Here is a 20,358-nt window from a genome sequence, read left to right as displayed (position 1 = left end):
CTCCAGCACCGAGAGCAGTGTGGTGCACGATAGGTGCTCATTAATTATTTATCGAGTGAATGAGAGCATGGGTCATCCAGGGACAGAAGTTCCAAAGGGCTGGGGAGTGGGGAGAAATGGACACTGAAAAGTCAGGGCCTTGATAGAAAATTTGCACTCTGACCTCAAGGGCTGTAGGAGCCTTCAGAGGGTTTGAGGAGAAGCACCACTTGGTGCCTGAACTTGGAGATGCTCAGAGGAAGAGGACCTAGGTCATCAGTTCCAGATGGGATGCTTCAGAGAGGAAGGGAGTCTAGACAGGGGGCGGGGCAGGGGGGGGGGGCTGGGAGCTGGTGACTGAGACGCCTCGACGACTGCACGGAAGGTAAGAAAGGAGTAACTGGGCACAGGTTTCTGTCCTGGACATCCTCTGGCTGTTTCGTATTAACTAAAATGAGCAAACAGTGCGTTTGTCTTTGCACCCTGGGTTTGAGGCCCCCAGAAGGCGTTCCCACCTTCTGCATCCAAACACACCAGCCCTTACGCTTTCTTTTTTTCTGTAGTGATCTTTATTTTGTCCGCTATAGCTGGTTTACTGTGTTGTGTCAGTTTTCTCCTGTACAGCAAGGTGACCCAGATACACGTACATGTGTCCATTCTTTTTTCTCACATTATCCGGCTCCATCACAAGTGGCCCTTACACCTTCCACTTCTTGTTCTTGCAGAGCTCTTCGCTGGGAGGTTTGTCAGTTCACTCAGGCCTTTGTTCTGATAGCCCTCTCAGAGGACAAGCTCCACTCCCACTCACTTCCATCTTCCCTTGCTCTGTCTCCCTGGCCTTTATGTCGATCGCCCACTGGTTCTACGCTCCCTTGAGCTTTGGAGTTCCTGTTGTGACTCAGCGGGTGAAGAACCTGAACTGATCTCTGTGAGGATGCGGGTTCGATCCCTGGCCTTGCTCAGTGGGTTTAGGATTTGGCGTTGCTGCAAGCAGTGGCGTGGTTACAGATGCCGCTTGGATCTGACCTGGCTGTGGCTGTTGCCGGCAGCTGTAGCTCCTATTCGACCCCTAGCCTGGAAACTTCCACAGGCTGCGGTTGTGGCCCTAAGAAGGAAAAAAAAAAGATGGGCACTTGGGTTCACTGTGCCGTCACCAGTTGTGAAATAGCGTGTGTTGAAAAACTGACTTTTGTGTAGGTGAGGATGGCGCTCTGGAGCAGTGGTGGGGATGAGTTAACTGTATTTACCTTTTTTCGGCCGTGCGCACAGCATGTGGGAATTCCTGGACCAGGGATCGAACCTGTGTCAAAGAAGTGACCCAAGCCCGAGTAGTGACAGCAACAGATCCTTAATCCATTGTGCCACAAGGGAACTCTGAGTTACCCGTATTTAGTGGTTGACGTCTCTGGTGTCACTGTCACTTACAGCGAGGGTCTCAAGAGTATGGTCTGTGGGCCAGTCAGGTCTGAGCTGCTGTCATGATGCCATTTACGTCCCTGGACTTTATGTGGACGTTCCACCTGATGGTGCAGAAGCAGTGACGGGTGACACTGCTGGCTCTGGGGCACAAAGCAAGGCCGTGGCACCAAGTCAGTTAAGCAGTTATTGCAGGCATAGGATTCTTCACTCCATGAACTTGTGGTTTAAACTGAAGATCTAGTTTAATATCCTTCATGAAGCAATACAAACTAATTTTTTTTTTTTTGTCTTTTTGCTATTTCTTTGGGCCGCTCCAGCGGCATATGGAGGTTCCCAGGCTAGGGGTCGAATCGGTGCTGTAGCCACTAGCCTACGCCAGAGCCACAGCAACGCGGGATCCGAGCCGCGTCTGCAACCTACACCACAGCTCACGGCAACGCCGGATCGTTAACCCACTGAGCAAGGGCAGGGACCGAACCCGCAACCTCATGGTTCCTAGTCGGATTCGTTAACCACTGCGCCACGACGGGAACTCCACAAACTAATTTTATTACACTTCGGCCTGGAGCACCCGTCTTTCTACTGGTCTGTGCCACAAGACGGGGAGCAGGCGGGGAGCGCTGATGTGTCCTCATGTGTCAGAGCCGTTGTCTGATGGACGGGCAGCCGTAGTGCGATTGTTGAAAGAACAGCTGACAGAAAATGATGGCTCTTTAGACAAGGGTGTTTGGCAGATATTTTCTTAAAACAAAGGCAGTGAAACAGATACTTCAAGAAAAATAACTGACAGTGTTGTTGGCAGTGATAAAATTTGAGCTTTCAAATGAAAATTAGAATTTTGGAAAGCTTGATTTTGCTACCATGAGCTTGACAGCTTTCAAGTACTTAAAGATTTTTCTTACAAGATGGGTGGTGATGCTAAAGAAATGTTTCTCTCTTTTTTTAATATTACGTAAGAAAGTGTGTCAGCATTTGGAAGGTCTGCATAAACTCAGTTCAGTATTTTTGGCCTGAACTGTCCTGTGCCTGACGCCGCTAACTTGCAGATGGGTAGATGACACACCCAGCACTCAAGAGTGGAGTAAAAGCTCCTGGCGTTGGATGTAACTAACGAAAAGCTCATTGATACAGTTTGAGATTCCACATCAGAACTACGCTTTAAGAAACTTATCACTTGTCACGGTTTGATGTTCTGTCAAAGAAGGCTGTCCACATTTATTCCAGAATGCTGTTAAAATACTCCCCCTTTCCAACTGCATGTCTCTGTGAGGCTGAATTTTCTTCATCTTCAACCCAAACAAGATGCTGCACCAGATTGAGTGCGGAAGCAGCTGCGAGAATCCAGCTCTGTCCGGTTGAGGCAGACTCTTAAAGAGATGTGCTGAAACGCTTACCAGTGGCCCTCTTCACGCCACAGAATTCTTCTAGGTTTTTTCTGTAGTTGTGTTTTTTGGTCTTTTCAGGGCCACATGCAAGGCATATGGAGGTTCCCAGGCTAGGGGTCGAATTGGAGCTGTGGCCGCTGGCCTACACCACAACCATAGCAACATGGGATCTGAGCCATGTCTGGGACCTACACCTCAGCTCACTGCAATGCCGGAGCCCCAACCCACTGAGCAAGGCCAGGGATCGAACCTGTGTCCTCATGGATATTAGTCAGGTTTGTTACTGCTGACCATGACAGGAACTGCTGTAGTTATTTTTTGTAAAAATATTTATGGTGGCATTGTAACGGCCTTATGAAATATTTTTTAAAGTCTCTTAATTTCTAGCATAGCAAATATCCATTGATAGACTCTGGGATCCTCAGTAATTAAGAATGTAAAGGCAGGGAGTTCTCACGGTGGTGCAGTGGAAACAATCCAACTAGTATTCCTGAGGATGCGGGTTTGGTCCCTGGCCTCGCTCAGTAGGTTGGGGATCTGGCATTGCCGTGACCTGTGGTGTAGGTTGCAGACGTGGCTCAAATCCTGAGTTGCTGTAGCTGTGGTGTAGGCCAGCAGCTGCAGCTTCAGTTTGACCCCTAGCCTGGGAACCTCCATATGCCACGGGTGGAGCCCTAAAAAAAGGGGGGGGGCAAAGAAAAGAATGTAAAGGCAGCCTGAGACTAAGCCTTCGAGCAGCAGTGCAGTGGTTAAACCAGAGGGGCCACATGAGAGGCCCCCGCTGAGGACAGGTACCCTGTCCTGGTGTGTCCTTATAGATACAGCGACATTGTAAGTGTGGGCTTGTGCCTTTTCCTGGGGTGTAGAACCACCCAGAGCGTCGCTGAAGGTTGAAGACCCATTGGCATAGCTTGGGTGTTGAGGGCTGGGCGGAGGGAAAAAGCTCGTAAAGGCGTGGTCAGAAGTGGGAAGGACATTGGAGCAGTGTCCGTGTCTAAGAGTCTGTGAGGGGAGAGAGAGTGGTCAGAGCAAATTTGGCTGAGTTTGAGACAGAGACTGGGGGGTCAGTGGTCACCATTCCCCAGGGCTGATGAGTGGCAGGGAGTTTGGGGGAGGCTCTGAAGGAAAGGGGTGGAGAGGCACATGGGGTTGAGGGGCAGCTCTGTGCTGCCTTCATTTAATTTAATTCGTTAATTTTTTTGGCTGTGCCTGAGGCATGTGGAATTTCCCCGGCCAGGGGTTGAACCCATGCCACAACAGCGACCCAAACAGCTGCAGTGACAATGCTGGATCTTTAACCTGCTGTGCCACGCAAAAACTCCTGCTCTGCCTTGGTTTTAGATGGAGTAGCTGGAGCCTTGTCAGGTGTTGAGAGCAAGGAGCTCCCGTGGAGGGGAGGGGGAGTGTCAGTAAAACGCTTGTTCCAGGCTGAGTAGTGCCAGAGAGCAGCTGGTGGTGGGGCAGTGACGGGAGACAGCAGCCCTCCCCTGGTGAGAGGACTGTCATCGGTCACGTGGTGGGTGGGAAAGCCTGTGCTAAAAAGGAAGTCGGGGCAGGGCCCTGAGGAGTGCAAGGATTTCATTTTTTTTTTTTAATTGTTATTTCCCCAATACAGTTTTTTTTTTCCTACTGTACAGCATGGTGACCCAGTTACACATACATGTATACATTCTTTTTTCTCACGTTGTCATGCTCCGTAATAAGTGACTGGACATAGTTCCCAGTGCTACACAGCCGGAGGGATTTCATTTTAAAAAGGCGGTAGAAACATGGGATGAACTAACCAGGTAGATATCTGGGCAAGAGGAGAAGCCCTAATACAGGATGGTGCTTGGAACTGCAACGGAGGGCTCAGGGCTCGGGCTCTTGATGAGCACATCCACGTGGCGTAGACACATACGTGTGTAAAGAGCGTGGGGAGAAGTGCTCCAAGATTGCCCTGCTGAAACACATTCTCCAGGCCATAGCCCTCCTGTCCTCCACTGACAGTTCCCTCGGCAGTTCTTAAACTTGCATTTTGCAAGTTGATGATCGCAAGGGTGCTAGCTCACGTTTGTGGGGTGCCTCCTAGTCTGGGCACCGTGCTGAGAACTTTGTTGTTACTGCTGCACCTCACATCAGCTCTGAGCCAGGAACGGTGCATAGCCCCCTTCACAGATGGCTCAGCCCACAGGGAGATGAGGGAATTGGCCATAGTCACGGCCAGGAATCCTTGGAACCCGTGTTCAACCCTGAACCCACGTTCAGACGTCAGTTTGCCACCAGAGCCCTGTCCTACCTGCTAGCAGGAGCTCTGCTCCCTTAGTCTTCCATCCGGGGAGACGTCTCTGCCTGTGTCTGCCTCTTTCGTATGTTACTGAAGGGGGAGAGTCTTTCACTTGAAAGCATGCTCACCAAGAGTTTTATCTTTAGTTTCTTCCCCAGGTGCTCCTTCTATCCCACCTTCTAACATGACTGACGAGTCTTATATGACTTAGTCCCTCAGTTAACCTTTATATCTTTTTTTTTTTTTTTTGACCACACCCGTGGCTTGCAAAAGTTGCTGGGCCAGGGATCAAACTGAGCCACAGAAATAACCTGAGCCCATAGCGGTATAGTGCTGAGTCCTTAACCTGCTGAGCCACCAGGGAACTCCAATCTTGGTCTCTTTTTCAGGCACTATTTTAAATTTTCTCCGTTTAAAATTAAACTCCCTGGGAGTTTCCATCATGACTCAGTGGTTAAGGAACCCAACTATATCCATGAGGACTTGGGTTCCATCCCTGGCTTCGCTCAGTGAGTTAAGAATCCAGCATTGCCATGAGCTGTGGCGTAGGTCCTTTTTATGAAGATGTCTTTTTCAGTAAGTCCATTTTATAATTTCAGTTTTTTAACTTTTGTATTTTAATAGCAAAAATGTCTAGTTGTAGAAAATTAGGAATATAAGAATGAAGAGGGATTGAGTTCCCGTTGTGATGTAGCGGAAACGAATCTGACCAGGAATCATGAGGTTGCGGGTTCGATCCCTGACCCTGCTCAGTGGTTAAGGATCTGGCATTACCATAAGCTGTGGTGTAGCTTGCAGACGTGACTCGGATCTGCTGTGGCTGTGGCTGTCAGCTGCAGCTCTGATTAGACCCCTAGCATGGGGACCTCCATATACCACGAATGTGGCCCTAAAAAGCAAAAAAAAAAAAAAAAAAGGTGGGGGGAGATGTGTAATTCCCCTCTCTGTAAGTAACCACAAAGTACTATTATATTTTCCTTTGTCTTTTGTAGTGCCCATGTGCAGGGACTGGAGAACACCGTGTATGTAGGTTTTTTGGCCACGCCCCCACATTTGGAAGGTCCCAGGCCACAGTGCTGGAGCCTTAACCGCTAGGCCACTAGAGAACTTTGCGTAGATTCTTAAATTCTACTTTTTCTACTTTGTTACTGTCACTATGTGTATTTCCCAGAGGGTCACCTTTGAAATAATTGGGTTCCTTCTCCCTGTGGTTTTTCCGTGCCCACGTGCCAGGCATCCCGGCTCTGCAGAGTCAGAGCTCAGGAGCTGTGAACAAGTTATTTACCTCCTCCCAGTTTTCCCATCTCCTAGGGTAGTGCCCAGGATGAAACAAGACGGTACAAATAGAATGCGTACTGCGGGGCTTAGCAAGGTGCGGGCGCTGACGTGCCCACTTCCATCACCGCCACTGCCTGTCGCCTCTGCCCTCCTCGCCTGCCTTCTTCTGTGCCTCACGGCTTCTCTGTGCAAACCCCGCTCTTTATTCCTATCTCACTGAGGGTTTTCAGGGGTTCTTCTCTTTGGCTCTGAAATGAGACGCTCCGTTTCCTGGGGCTGCCGTTAACTCCCACCGCAAACTGAGTGGCTTCCAATGGCAGAAGTTTATTCTCTCGCCCTTCTTGGAGGCTGAGTCTGAAAGCAAGGTGTTGGCAGGGCAGCTCCCTCTGATGCCTCTTTCTGGCTTCTGGTGGTTGCTGGCAATCCAGTTTCTGGGTCTGTCTTTAAGTGGCCTTCTTTATGTGTCTGTCTCTGCTCTTAAAAGGATGCCAGTCATTGGATGGGGGCCTAATCCAGTGTAACCTCATTGTGAGTTAGAACTAATTATACCTGGAAAGATCTTTTTTCCAAATAAAGTCACATTTACAGATAGATTTCCAGGTGGACAAGAATATTTGGGGGACACTTTTCAGCCCACTGCAGTTACCTGGAGCTTCTTCCTTGGCCCAGTCCTTGCGTTCCTGATTTCGTATCTCATGTCTTTACCATCCCGCCATGGACAGGTTTGTAAAAAGAAGTCTCAGTTGGAGTTCTCCTGTGGCTCAGTGGGTTGGGGATCCGGTATTGTCACTGCTGTGATTGGTGACAGCTATGGCGTGGGTGTGGCCAAAAAAGAAAACCAGTCGCATGTTGGAGAAACCAGTAGAAAGAACTTGGGTAGAAAAGGTAAATGTTCCTTCCGGACTCTGGATGTCTCACAGAGCTGAAGTTCAGGAGCAGAGCAGCTTCTTGGTCAGCGTGGAGTCAGAGGAGGGAGGAGCCGTTAGAGGGTCTCTGTCCCTCTTATTTCCATTTTCCTTGGCTGTGAGCTTACAGGGTGGGAAAGCTCCCTGAAGTGGTCATTTTTCTTTGTCTTCAACATAGTGTGCCTCTCGGCATTGAACTCAAACTCGATCACCACCTTTTTGAAAGGCACTCTTAGTTCCTGGTTCGCCTTCTGCCGTTTTGTCTGTCCTTGGTTTCCTTCCAGGGTCCTCCTCTGCCTGCCCTGCACGCCCTCGGTTGTCTGGTGTCTTGAGTCCAGGATTCATCTCTTCTTGGGCTCTCTTTGGGCTCTCCTTGGGTGGTCATGTCTACTTCCATCTGTGTTGTGTTTTTTTTTTTCTTTTTTCTGCATCTTGCAGCAGCTTAATGAAGGATCTCAGTTCCCAGACCAGGGCTTGAACCCCAGCCACAGTTGTGAAAGTGCTATTTCCTAACCACTAGACCACCGGGGAACTCCCTGTTCTTGCCTGTTTTAAATGCTGTTTACGGATTGTTTTGATACCTCACAAGTTTCTGTCTCTGCCTCAGCCTTTCTGACCTCTGGACCCTCCTCCTTGTCCACCTGCCATCTCCTTCCTTTTGCTGTTTTTACTCCTGAGTCTTTGATCCTCTAGGGCTCAGCTTAAATGTCACCTTCTCAAGAGGCTTTTTCTGGTCACACTGTTGCTCTTCAGGTCGACTGACCTCAGTCGTTGCCTTCATGGCGGCCACCTCCAGTTGTGGTTACAGAGTTGTGAGGACCTGTCTCTTCCTCGCCCTCACCACCAGGGTTGGAAGGAGGGGCCACGCCAGTTGGGTTGTTTATGTCGGCAGGGCTAGTTCTTAAACTTGACTGAGTCGGACCCCTTGACAGTGTCCATCAGTCCGTCTGGGCTCCGGACTGGGAGTTGAAAGGAACACCCCAGGTGAGCCTGATGCATAGGCAGGTCTGGGGATGGTTGCCTGTGACACCACTTAATGAGGACCTTAACGTTGCGGTGGTTTTCCTGAGAATGGGCAGAAGGGTCATTGGAAGGGCTTGAGATGGCTTCCCCACTGGTGACACGTGGGTTTGGGCGTGGCTGCTGTGACCCACAGAGATGAGAAGTGAAGGGGGCAGGGAGCTTTTCCTGGGCATGGATGGAATCGGGGAGCAGGGAAGCGTCTTGGTGCCTAGCCCTGAAGGGATGGCATTTAAAAGGTGCTGCTCAAATCAGTGAGGGACCTTCGTGTCCTCCGATCCTATTCTTAAATATAGGAGCTGACTGCGCACGTTGCCCATAATTTAAAACTTGACATATTCAGGAAAATGCTACGCTGCTGAGCAGCTTTCTGCACTTCAGCTGTGAAAGAAGAGCTTTACAACGGCAGCCTTTCTAGTCTCAACATTTGTTCACAGATTTAGATAATGCTAGCTTAAAAAAAGTAAAAGCTGCTAAAATTGTTGGGAGTGATGTTATAAGTCAGTGGGTAAATGATTCGTTTTAACAGCGGAGCAGCTTTTTAGGAACGCATCTTCTGTTGTTCCTGTGCTGATTGGAACATCTTGGCAATCTGTAGTTATTTAGAGAATAAATACACCTTTGGACTTTTTTTTTTATTGTCCCCCCCCCCACGGCATATGGAAGTAACCAGACTAGGGGTCGAATCAGAGCTGCAGCTACACCACAGCCACAGCAGTGCTAGATCCAAGCCGCATCTGTGACCTACACCATAGCTTGTGGCAACACCAAATCCTTAACCCACTAATTGAGGCCAGGAATTGACCTCACATCCTCATGGACACAGTGTCAGATTCTTAACCCACTGAGCCACAGTGGGAGTTCCTGGATACTTTTCAAAAATTTATTTTTTGGCCATGCCCATGGCATGTAGAAGTTCCCAGGCCAGGGATCAAACCTGTGGTACAGCAGTGACGACATCAGATCCTTAACCTCTAGACTACCGGGGAGCTCCTGGACTGATATTTTTGTTATTTATTTATTTTTTTTGCTGCACTTTTGGCCTGTGTAAGTTCCTGGGCCAGGGATTGAATCCAAGCTGCAGCTGCACCAACAGCAGATCCTTTAACCCCCTGTACCTGGTCAGGGATCGAATCTGCACCTCTGCAGCAACCTGAGCCACTGCATTTGGATTCTTAACACACTGCGCCACAGTGGGAACTCCCTTTTTAGTTTTTAAAAATATTTTATTAAAGTATAGTTGATTTACAGTGTTGTGTCCTTTTTGGCTTTAATACAATTAGGTTTTTTGTCTTTTGGGTGTTTTGCCTTTTTAGGACCACACCCTTGGTATATGGAAGTTCCCAGGCTAGGGGTCATCAGAGCTACAGCTGCTGGCCTGCACCACAGCTCAGCGCAAGGCCAGATCCTTAATCCACTGATCGAGGCCAGGGATTGAACCTGTATCCTCATGGATACTAATTGGGTTCATTACTGCTGAGCCAGGATGGGACACATTTTTAAAATGTCTCTTTTAAAAAAAAATGGACGTAGCTAAGAGCAGCCCTGTTGGGTAGCATGGTCCTATAGAGATTTGGGAGGTGTGGAGAAAAGACTTCAGGGAGTTCCCGTTGTGGGTCAGTGGATTAAGGAGCCAACTAGTATCCATGAGGATGTGGGTTTGATCCCCGGCCGTGCTCAGTGGGGTAAAGGATCTGGTGTCACCATGGGCAACGCAGGTTACAGGTGCGGCTGGGATCTGGCATTGCTGTGACTGTGGTGTAGGCAGGTTGTTACAGCTCTGATTTGACCCCCTAGCCCAGGAACCTCCATATGCCACCAGTATGGCCCTAAAAAGACAAAAAAGAAGAAAAACCAGAAGAAAAGTCTTCATATAAGGGAAGTAAGAATTCAGAAAATTTAAGTCTTTTCAGGAGTTCTCTGGTGGCTCATCAGGCTAAAGGTCTGATGTTGTCACTGCCGTGACTTAGGTTTGATTCCCTGGCCTGGGGACTTCCACATGTCATGGGGGCGGCCAAAACAAAATAAGCAAAAATAAAAAAACAAAAAAACAAAATCGGTTCAGAACTTTTAGTGGCCTTTGTATATCTGAGGTTAGGAACCTTTTTGGGGGGGTGGGGGTGGGGTTAGGGCGGCACCTGTGACATATGGAGGTTCCCAGGCTAGTGGTAGAATCGGAGCTGCAGTTGCTGGCCTACACCACAGCCACAGCAACACAGGATCCGAGGCTCATCTGCACCCTACACGTGGTTTACAGCAGTGCCGGATCCTTAACCCACTGAGCAAGGGATCGAACCCATGTCCTCATGGATACTAGTTGGTTTCGTTACTGCTGAACCACAATGGAAGCTCCAGGAACCTATGTGATATTATGTAAATCTTGGGAGTGTTTGTCAAGCATGATCGAGAAATGTATATTTTAAAGGATAGTTTTTGTATGTAATTGGAATTTTTCTAGTCAAATTTATTTTTAAATATTTTACTTCTTTGAAAAAAACATATACATGCTTCCTAAAATTGCTGGACTTAAAGAATCTCAGTTTTGGTTATTTTTAGCCCTCTCTGTCTTTCTGTGGTCTTTGGCACCCACTTAGACGCTGGGGTGTGAGTGTCTGGGGAGCAGGATAGGGCTTGTACTGGAAGGGTCCTCAAGGCAGTTTCTCTTCTTTGCAGCTGTCTGGTTTCTTTTGTGGCAACAGGACCGTGACATCCTTGAGGGTTATTTTCATGGGACTAGGGAGAGACTCCTGCCAGTCCATCCCACTAACCGTGCCTTGGGGCCTGAGGAGGAGGCAGAGGACATGCGTATCAACCCAGATCTTGAGAAGACGACAGAAAGTGCCCCCAAAGCAGTGACTCCTTCCTTCCCTTATGGAAGCACCAACCTCCTAGAGGCGCAGCCACGTGCTTTCGCTTTTGCTCTCGCTGTTGCTCTCCACGGTTGCTTGTCCAGAGATAACTGTAGTTAGTTGTCGAATCGGAACTCCAGCTGCTGGCCTATGGCACAGCCACAGCAATACCAGATCCGAGCCACCTCTGTGACCTACACCACAGCTTGTGGCACTGCTGGATCCTTAACCCACTGAGTGAGGCCAGGGATGGAACCTGCATCCTCATGGATACTAGTCAGATTCATTTCCACTGAGCCACGATGGGAACTCGCCCTTTGAGCAGTTTTAAGCAGGATGTGACAGGATGTGAGGTTTTCAAGATTATTCAGCTTGCTGAATGAAGAACGGGTTGTTGGGCAAATAGAGACAAACATCATTCATAGGAGATCGTTGATGAGCAGTAAAGTGGCTTGGCCAAGGGTGGGGGCCGAGAACATGGAAGGACACGGCTAGGCTAGGCTCACGAGGCTCACATCTGCTCCGGGGGCAGAGCCAGCCACGGCGCCAATGGACACAGCAAAGGAAGGTGTCTTGGGTGATTTTTCAGGGCTTGCTTTGCAGACTTAGGGCTGGTGACCTCAGGCACTGTGATGAAACCTCATGGGTGGTGCAGGTTGCTGGCTGTCCAGTGGGGACAAGAACTACGCTTGGAGTGTTTGAGGTTCAGAGTGGATGTGGAAAACCATGAGCACGTCGGCCTGGGGTTGGGTCAGAAAGCTGTAGGTGGAGTTTGAGTTCTTGTGAGTGGATGCCGTCCCCTGCACGCGGAGGATGCTGGGGTATTGCCGTGCAGAGTGCTTTGGAGGTTAGATGAAAGGGGTCCTTTGGATGTGGGAACTCGGGACTAGGTGGTTGGCAGGGAAGGCCAGATTGCAGTGAGTTGGAAGCTGGGAGCTGAGGAGGGGAGACTGGGGGGATGTGGCTTCGAGAAGGTGTGCTCTGCAGGGCGAGGCAGGGAAGGGGCTTCGTAGTTGGTGGGTGACATGGGAACAGCAGAGAGTTCTGTTTTTAAATAGGTAGAGCCTAAGCCATGTGTTATTTTGGGTGCATCTCAGAACTTGACTCTGTGATGGGTCCCCTGGGATCTTGTTAGCTACAGCTCCTAATTCAGTCAGTGGGGCTGAGTGAGCTTTCCTAACAAGCTCCCAGGCGCCTCTGGTGTTGCTGGTCCCTGGACCCCACACAGAGAAGCGAGCACAATTGATGTTGATAGAAATGGTGGGAGCTGGTAGGGGAAATTGAGGCAGGAACAGAAGGCTAAACCCCTTAAGAAAGGCTGGTAGGCAGGCTCCTGTCTGACTCTGTACCCCCAGGCCTGTCTCACAGCTGGTGCCAGCTCTTTGGAGGGGCCTTCGCCTTGGCTGGGCTCAGGATTTCACAGCATGTCCTGGTCAGTGTGCTTCTTCCTCCAGTTGAGAGGCTGGGGCGTGGCACCTGTGACCAATCTGCAGTAAGCCTCGTGAGGTTAAATAGCGTTTGAATTAACGTCAAATTTAATGTGTTTTCTATTTGAAAAATGGGTTGAAGGAGTTAGCTGTCAGCCAACGATCCCTCCTGTCGTTTGAGCTACCCTTCCATGCTTGACAGTTTGCGTAAAGTGCCTGCTAAGCTCAGAATTTCAAGATGTGAAAGAGACAAGGTGAGATTAGCTGATTTGATTGGGAGGGGGAGGAATTACATTTCAAACAAAAAAGATTTTAATCTAAGACATAATGACATAGCATTACAAGTCGGTGCAGGCTCAGGTACACATTCCCTTTTAAACTGAATGTAAGCCCTGAAGCTGTGTACATCCTGGCCTGTTGCAGAATTGACATGTCCTTGGGGAGAGTGCCAGAGGGACCCGGGTCCCCTGCAGGAAGAGGCAGGAAGGAGGAGCCAGGCACTTGATGAGTAGCTGCAGTTAGACAAACAGGTTCCTTTCACTGCCATCCCTTTGTCTTTCTCACTTATTATTCCTGTGACTGAGATGCTGTGATTCCCGGGGGAGCGAGCAGGGGCGTGGGAAGGCTCCAGCTCCAGGTGCACCTGTGTGGCTGCTCCTGCCTCTCCTGCGGCCTCATCCTCTCAGAGGTGCCCCGAGGGAGAGAGGCCAGGGACATACAATCCATCCTGCAGTTAAGCTCTTTGTCCTGAACGGTTAGCTGAAGTAGACTTTAGGGTGCTTTACAGTGAAATTCTGTCTTTAGTGGTATTATTGAAGTCACTGCTTTGAGGCACGAGAGTTAAATAATGAATGGTCAGAAAAGGCGAAGGAAAGTGGTTCATCCTGAGAGCCGCGGGTCTGGCAACAGGCTTTCTTTTTTGGTAAATAACCTACTGCTTCATAGAAACTAACTTTAGAAATAACTTTTTTGAGTTCTTGGGCAAATTGACCCATTCCATTTTAAAAAATGAATGGTAAACCTAAAACTTTCCCTTTTTTTAAAAAGGGGAAAACATGTTTATACGAAGGGAGTTCCCTGGTGGCTCAGCAGTCTAAGGATCTGGTGGTGTTACTGCTGTGGTTTGGACCACTGCTGCTGTGGCCAGGGTTCAGTCTCTGGCCCGGGAACTTCAGCCTGCTGTGGGCACGGCCAGTTTTCTGTATGCAAGTGCTGTCCCCCCCCCAGCCTGTGCCCAGGGGGTGTGGAAGTTCTTTGGGCCAGGGATTGAACCCACGCCACAGCAGCAAGCCACAACAGTGGCAAAGCCAGATCCTTAACCCATAGGACCGCAGAAGAACTCCTAGTGTGATATTTTACATGGGTTGGGAATGGATGATTTATAATGTACGAAGATGTTACATCAACTGGCAGTGTGTGTCTTTTGGGAAAAATAAAGTAGAAAATTGTACGTTCCACAGCGCATAGAGATTCTGGGTGGATTAAAGATTTAACTGTAAAAATCAAACGCAGAAGCACTAGAAAATTATTACAAGAAATATTTTATAACCTTTGGGTGGGTTGTTTGCAGGAAGGGCTTCTTGATGTGACACTAGGGCTATAAGCCATAGGAAGATTATTTGCTTGAATACTCAGAACACGCCTATAGCAAAAATACCTCGTAGCGCCAATTTGAGCTATAGTTCAGAGACAGGCAAATGGGAGAAAATATTGGAAATACATGTTTGGTGAGGGTTAGTGTCTTAGTGCAAAGGAACATTTCCAAACTAAATGGCTTAGCAAGTTTATTGTTTGGAAATTTATTCATGGGAGAATCTTTATTATAGTATTATAAAAACAAAATAGTAACAGTTAGAAACCCTCACCTAGAATTTTGGTAAAAAAGCAAAAAATTGGAGTTCCTGTCATGGCTCAGCAGAAACGAATCTGACTAGTATCCATGAACACAGGTTCAATCCCCGGCCTCGCCCAGTGAATTTAAGGATCCAGCATTGCCAGGAGCTGTGATGTAGGTCCCAGATGCAGCTTGGGTCCCGCATTACTGTGGCTGTAGTGTAGTCAGTGGCTACAGCTCCGATTCGACCCCTACTCTGGTAACCTCCATATGACGTGGGTGCGGCCCCAAAAAGACCAAACAAAAAAAAAAAAAAAAAGAAAAAAAGAAAAAATATTTGTGGAACGAGTGAATGGATAAATCTGAATGCCCACCTGTAGGGATTGGTTAAACTAAGGCACACTCGGAATACTACACAGCTGTAAAAAAGTTTTTTAAGGTGGTCCTTCTTCATCGTTGTGAGGGGTGACCACAGTGCAGTGGATAAGGTTGGGGAGAAGTACATTCTCTTGTTCGTCCCTGGAAAGTGGAGATGTTATTTCTTGGTGGTAAACAGGGACAGAGAGTGTGCTGTACAGAAAGTTAATGCTTATCTGGTTTTTTTAGAAAATTTAGCAAGATCATGAAAATTAGGGGAAAGATGTTTTTCATTTTAGAGGAGGAAATACAAAAGCAAATTAGTTATGTTGGAAAATATTAGAAGCTCTCTCAAAGTTAGCATGATTGAAATGAGTGTATTATAGAAATTTCATAGTTTTAGCTTGCTTGCCTTTATTTATTTATTTTTATTTATTTATTTATTTTTTTTTTGTCTTTTGTTGTTGTTGTTGTTGCTATCTCTTGGGCCGCTCCCACGGCATATGGAGGGTCCCAGGCTAGGGGTTGAATCGGAGCTGTAGCCACCAGCCTACGCCAGAGCCACAGCAACGCGGGATCCGAGCCGCGTCTGCAACCTACACCACAGCTCACGGCAACGCCGGATCGTTAACCCACTGAGCAAGGGCAAGGACCGAACCCGCAACCTCATGGTTCCTAGTCGGATTCGTTAACCACTGCGCCACGACGGGAACTCCTATTTTTATTTTTTTGCCACCCTGTGGCATTTGGAGTTCCTGGGCCAGAGATCAGATCCAAGCCGTAGTTGCAGCCTACACCACAGCTGCTGCAGTACTGGATTCTTTAACTCACTATCCTGGGCTGGGGATGAATCTACATCCTGGTACTGCAGAGACACTGCCAGTCCTGTTGCACCATAGCGGGAGCTCCAGACCTTTATTATTTCTTTAATTGAGATGTAATTGGCTAAGTTTGCCTTTGAGGTAAAATATTTTATTTATTTGTTTATTTTCATTAAAGTATAGTTGGTCCACAGTGTTGTGCCAGTTTTTCCTGTACAGCAAAGTGACCCAGTCATACATATGTATATTCTTTTTCTGCTGTTATTTTCCATCATACCTGAGAGGGTGGATATAGTTCCCTGTGCTATACAGTAGAGGATCTCATTGCTCATCCATTATAAATGTAAGAGTTTGGATCTACTAACCCCGAACTCCCAGTTTACCCCACTTTGAGGTAAAAGGTTTTTTTTTTTTTAATTTGTTTTTTGTCTTTTTAGAGCTGCATCCGTGGCATACAGAAGTTCCCAGGCTAGGGGTCGAATTGGAGCTGTAACCGCCGGCCAGCGCCACAGCCACAGCAACACCAGATCCTTAACCCACTGAGTGAGGCCAGGGATTGAACCTGCAACCTCATGGTTCCTAGTCACATTTGTTTCCAATGAGCCACGATGGGAACTCCTGAGGTAAAAGATTTTTATTGATGTTGTAGTCTGCTCCTTCATAGCATCTTTTTTTTTTTTTTTTAATCATCTTTTTGGCTGCATCCTTGGCATATGGAAGTTCCTGGACCAGGGGTTGAACCCTTACTGCTGCAGCGACAATGCCAGATCCTTAACCTGTTTGGCCAGAGTGGGAACGCCTCATAGCATGTTTTATTTATCTATTTATTTATTTATTTATTTTTGTCTTTTTTGTCTTTTCTATGGCCTCACCTGTGGCACATGGAGGTTCCCAGGCTAGGGGTCGAATCAGAGCTGTAGCCGCCGTCCTACTCCAGAGCCACAGCAACGCCAGATCCCAGCCACGTCTGTGACCTACACCACAGCTCATGGCAACACCAGATCCTTAACCCACTGAGCAAGGCCAGGGATCGAACCCACAACCTCATGGTTCCTAGTCAGGAGTCGTTAACCACTGAGCCATGACGGGAACGCCTTAAAATTATTTTTAATTAAAGTATAGTTGATTTATATCCTCATAGCATCTTATAGTAGTGGGTTTTTTCCCCCTGCATCTTCCTACTCGTTTTTGTGTAAGTCTGGATGCTGTGGATGCTGTTACCTCTGACATGCTCTGGGTTTCAGTGACGGGACTCGTCAGTAGCGTTGGTGTCACTCTTCGGAAAGTCAGCCCCGGGCGGCCCGGCGGAACTGGCCAGGTGCAGTTGAGTTGGTCGGGCTCCTTGCAGCTGGGAAGGCTTAGAGCCGTGTGGAAGAGGAGAGGTGCCCGGCGTCCGTCAGTGAGCCTCCAGGACGCGGGGAGACCTCCAGCCAGAGCGGAACCTCTTGGCCAAGAACGTGAATCGTTAAGAGGTAGCATTCTCCTGAAGGCACGCATTTGTGGGGGGAACATCTTTTGTATAATGAATTTTGCACAATGGATTGGCAAGATTACGTAGTGTGATTCATCAATTCAAAAGCTCGCTTCCTGGAGAGCAGGGTGCCAGGTACCTCTGAAGTGTACATACCCTCTTGAGGGCAACAGGCCGCTGCACAGCAGAGTCAGGAACAGCCTTGGTGGGCAAGAGAAAGCAGCTCTTGATCCTGGTGGTGTCAGCTGTTGGGTCCAAGACAGAGATTGACACGCTCTTTTCAAGGTAATAGTTGCAGCTATTCATTGACTGCCTACTGGGTGCCAGGCCCTGTGCTGTGAGCCGGAGGTTGGCAGATGTCGGCTCGCCCTCCCTTTTTGTGTGTGGCCCATGAGCTAAGCCTGGTTTTTATATTTTCATGGTTGAAAAATCAGAAGCATTTTGTGGCCTGAGAGAGAGAGAAGACATGCAGGTTTGTGTCTGTAGACAGTTTTACTGACATGTCCACATCAGTTCCTCTGCAGCGACAAAATCAGTTCCTCTGCCACAAAATCAGCCCCGGGATGGAGAGTGTTGCTGTTGGGCCTCTGTGGGGAAGCTTTGCCCCCCGCCCCCGCCTCACTGAGCTCTCGAGCAGCAGCGTAGCTGGCCTGTGTAGTTTACCTGAGGTCACAGAACTGGGACCCAAACCCATCTTTCATTCTTTTTTTTTTTTTTTTTTTGTCTTTTTGCCTTTTCTAGGGCCATTCCCACAGCGTATGGAGGAGGGTCCCAGGCTAGGGGCTAATTGGAGCTGTAGCCGCCAGCCTACACCAGAGCCACAGCAACAGGAACTCCAGAACCCATCTTTCTAATCCCAAATCCTTTGGTTTAATCATGGCCTCTGAAGAAAAAATGTTCTTTGTCTTGTTTTCCTTTAAGATTTTTCTATTATCCGTGAGGAGCTCCTTTCCGTCATGGCGCAGTGGTTAACGAATCCGACTAGGAACTATGAGGTTGCGGGTTTGGTCTCTGGCCTCGCTCAGTGGGTTAAGGATCCAGCGTTGCCATGAGCTGCGGTGTAGGTCGCAGACGTGGCTCGGATCCTGAGTTGCTGTGGCTGTGGTGTGGGCCGGGGCTTACGGCTCCAATTAGACCCCTCGCCTGGGAACCTCCATATGCCGCGGGTGCAGCCCTAAAAAGACAAAAAAAAAAAAACCCACCAAAAAAAGGATTTTTCTGTTACCAATTATGTGCTGACATATACCGATAAGCTAATGGGACATTCTATTAGAGAATGGTTTTCTCCTTTTTCCAAATTGAATTCCCTTTGGAATCTTACTGTGACACTGGAAGTTCGCGTGTTCATATTCTGGAGGCGGAGGGAGACTTCCTCTGTGGGATTGCTGGGGGAGGTCTAAGCTTGAGCTCTTTGAGGCGAAAGGAGGGCGTTCTTTGGGTTGGTGAGGCCACAGGATCGCAGTGTGTGGGAGACACTGAGGCTCGGGCTCTGGGATTTGGTCGTAAAAAGGCATTCTGGTCTCGGCAGTAGGCACTGCAGTGAAGGTTTTGGTTCAGTCTGTCAAGGGTCCATAGTGTGTTTGCTCCAGGTGGTCAGCGTCCCCTCACCTTCATGGTGGGGCAGCAGCCGCTCGGCGGCACTGAGTGGTTTAGTAGAGTCGGCCCCTGTGCTTTCATGGGGCTGTGGCTGTAACGCCAGTCACATGACCTCGAAGGTGGCTCCTGGCCCCGGGGCCCTGCTTCCAGGCTGCCCACAGCTGCGCCAGGGGCTGCATTCCCAGAGGGACATTTGGGCTTGTTACAGCTTGGAGAAGCGCCCCACGTTGTGTCCGGGGCCTGGCACCAGGCTCGTGGGGGCAGGACTGAGTGGGCTCAGGTTTGCGCTTGGTGGTGGGAGGCTCTTTGCATGGCCTTGGTTGGGCCTTCCCTCCCTGTGGCGTTTCCACGAATCTTTGAGCGGTGATTCCTCTTCCTCCACTGAGCTTTCCTTTCCTCCTTCAGCTTTCTGCTGGGCTTTGCGGTCTACTTCCAGAAAAACGAAGTGCTTTGCTCAGAGCGTGGGGAGCCGCCTTCCGCCCAGGCTGCTCCTGGGCTCCTTATTGCCGCCTGGCCCCCCAAGCTTCTGGCGGCTCCTGGGGGGAGCCCTGCGCCCAAACCGCAGAGCCAGCCCCCAGCCGAGGTCACCCTCCCTGCTGCAGAGGAGCCTCCAAAGGTGGGGTGAGGGATCCCTTCAGTCAGGGAGAACGCACTCACCCTGCCAGTCTGGCCTGGGTGAGCACAGGCCGCTTTCCCAGGCTCACGCCGCCTGTGTCTAACAGATGTGAGGGTATCAGGAGGCAGAGCACGTGTGGAATTGACCCCAGTTTTCCCTCAGCACCACTAAATACTTAAGTGTGGGTATTTTGAGAACATAGACATATTTTTATTTTTAAATTTTTATTTCATTGGAATTTTTTTGGCCATTCCCTGAGGCATGTCTGAGTTCCCAGGCCTAGGTTCTAAACCATGCCACAGCAGTGACCCGGGTCGCTGCCTTGACAATGCTGGGTCCTTCACCGGCTGCCCCACAGCAGAAGCTGCGTGGACATGTTTTTATGTGACCACAGTTCGGTCAGTACCATCAGTGAACGTAACGCCGATGCCCGTCCACTTCGTGTTTCCGTCCTCATCCGGTCTCTTACAGCTGTCGCCTCCCGTGGTTGGGATCTGGGCAGTCCAGCAGCACGTGTTGCATTTTGAGGTCGAGTCTGTCCTTTCGTGTGGAACAGCCCATCGTCGTTGTTCTTGCCCTTGACAGTTTAAAGAGTGCAGGCTGGTTGTCCTAGAGAATGAATGGCCCTCGCTTGGGGTCTCTCTGGGCTGCCTTGTGGGGAGATTCAGGTTTTGCGTTTTGGGCAGAATACCACAGAAATGTTCTGTCCAGAGCCTTCTGCACCGTTTGGAGGGTCCGGCCTGAGTGCCTCAAGGCTTTGGCCTCGTCCCCTGGGCCCCCAGCACCAGCTGCCGCCTTGGGCTGGCCTGCCTCCCCCTCCAGGGATGGAAGGTCTCCGCGAACACCTGGCCCCAAGGCCCCATTGCATATCCCACCTTTGGTTACTGAGTTCTGGGAGCACAAAGGTTAGGAAGTCAATTCTTGATGAATTCCCGTCTTTGATGAACTTATACTTGTTGTTCAGCTTTACAGCCCACACCTAAAGCGGGGGGTGGGGTGGGGGGGCAGAGAGATGGGTGAGGCCCTGGTGGAGCTGGAGCCCAGTGAGGTGGTGGGCTGTGAGGCACCGCTTGGCTGCCTCTCTTCCTCCTCTTCCCTTCTCTCCCTCTACCCCCTCTGACGCCGGGATTCGAGT

At 49.3% G+C, this 20,358-nt stretch overlaps 1 protein-coding gene and 1 long non-coding RNA gene across 11 annotated transcripts in view; one reads left to right on the top strand and one right to left on the bottom strand.

Moving 5' to 3' along the window:
* Positions 1–20,358, top strand: part of GNB1 (G protein subunit beta 1) — an 85,429-nt gene that overhangs the window by 6,536 nt on the left and 58,535 nt on the right. For 3 of the 9 annotated variants that reach the window (XM_084962593.1, XM_084962594.1, XM_084962592.1), the window contains one exon: positions 16,785–17,012. The exons of the other annotated variants lie outside the window; for them this stretch is intronic. The gene's annotated coding sequence lies outside the window, so the exon portion shown is untranslated. The remainder of the gene's footprint in view (positions 1–16,784; positions 17,013–20,358) is intronic. 9 annotated transcript variants of the gene reach the window in all.
* On the bottom strand, positions 1,716–10,308 carry LOC146402529 (uncharacterized). 2 transcript variants are annotated; one of them, XR_014806949.1, is made up of 2 exons: positions 3,435–10,308; positions 1,716–2,637 (listed from the first exon to the last, which is right to left on the bottom strand). It is a non-coding gene; the product is annotated as an uncharacterized LOC146402529 (long non-coding RNA). The 2 variants fall into 2 exon arrangements; XR_014806950.1 differs by having other exon boundaries at positions 1,716–2,643; positions 3,435–5,965.

Source organism: Sus scrofa, chromosome 6, assembly GCF_054392235.1.
Source record: "Sus scrofa isolate SSC_HxYL_T2T_F1_AM1 chromosome 6, Sscrofa_HxYL_maternal_Yorkshire_Landrace_v2.0, whole genome shotgun sequence".
NCBI lineage: Eukaryota > Metazoa > Chordata > Mammalia > Artiodactyla > Suidae > Sus > Sus scrofa.
Note: the sequence above shows the minus strand (reverse complement) of the source record. Positions and strands in the feature narration are given on the sequence as shown.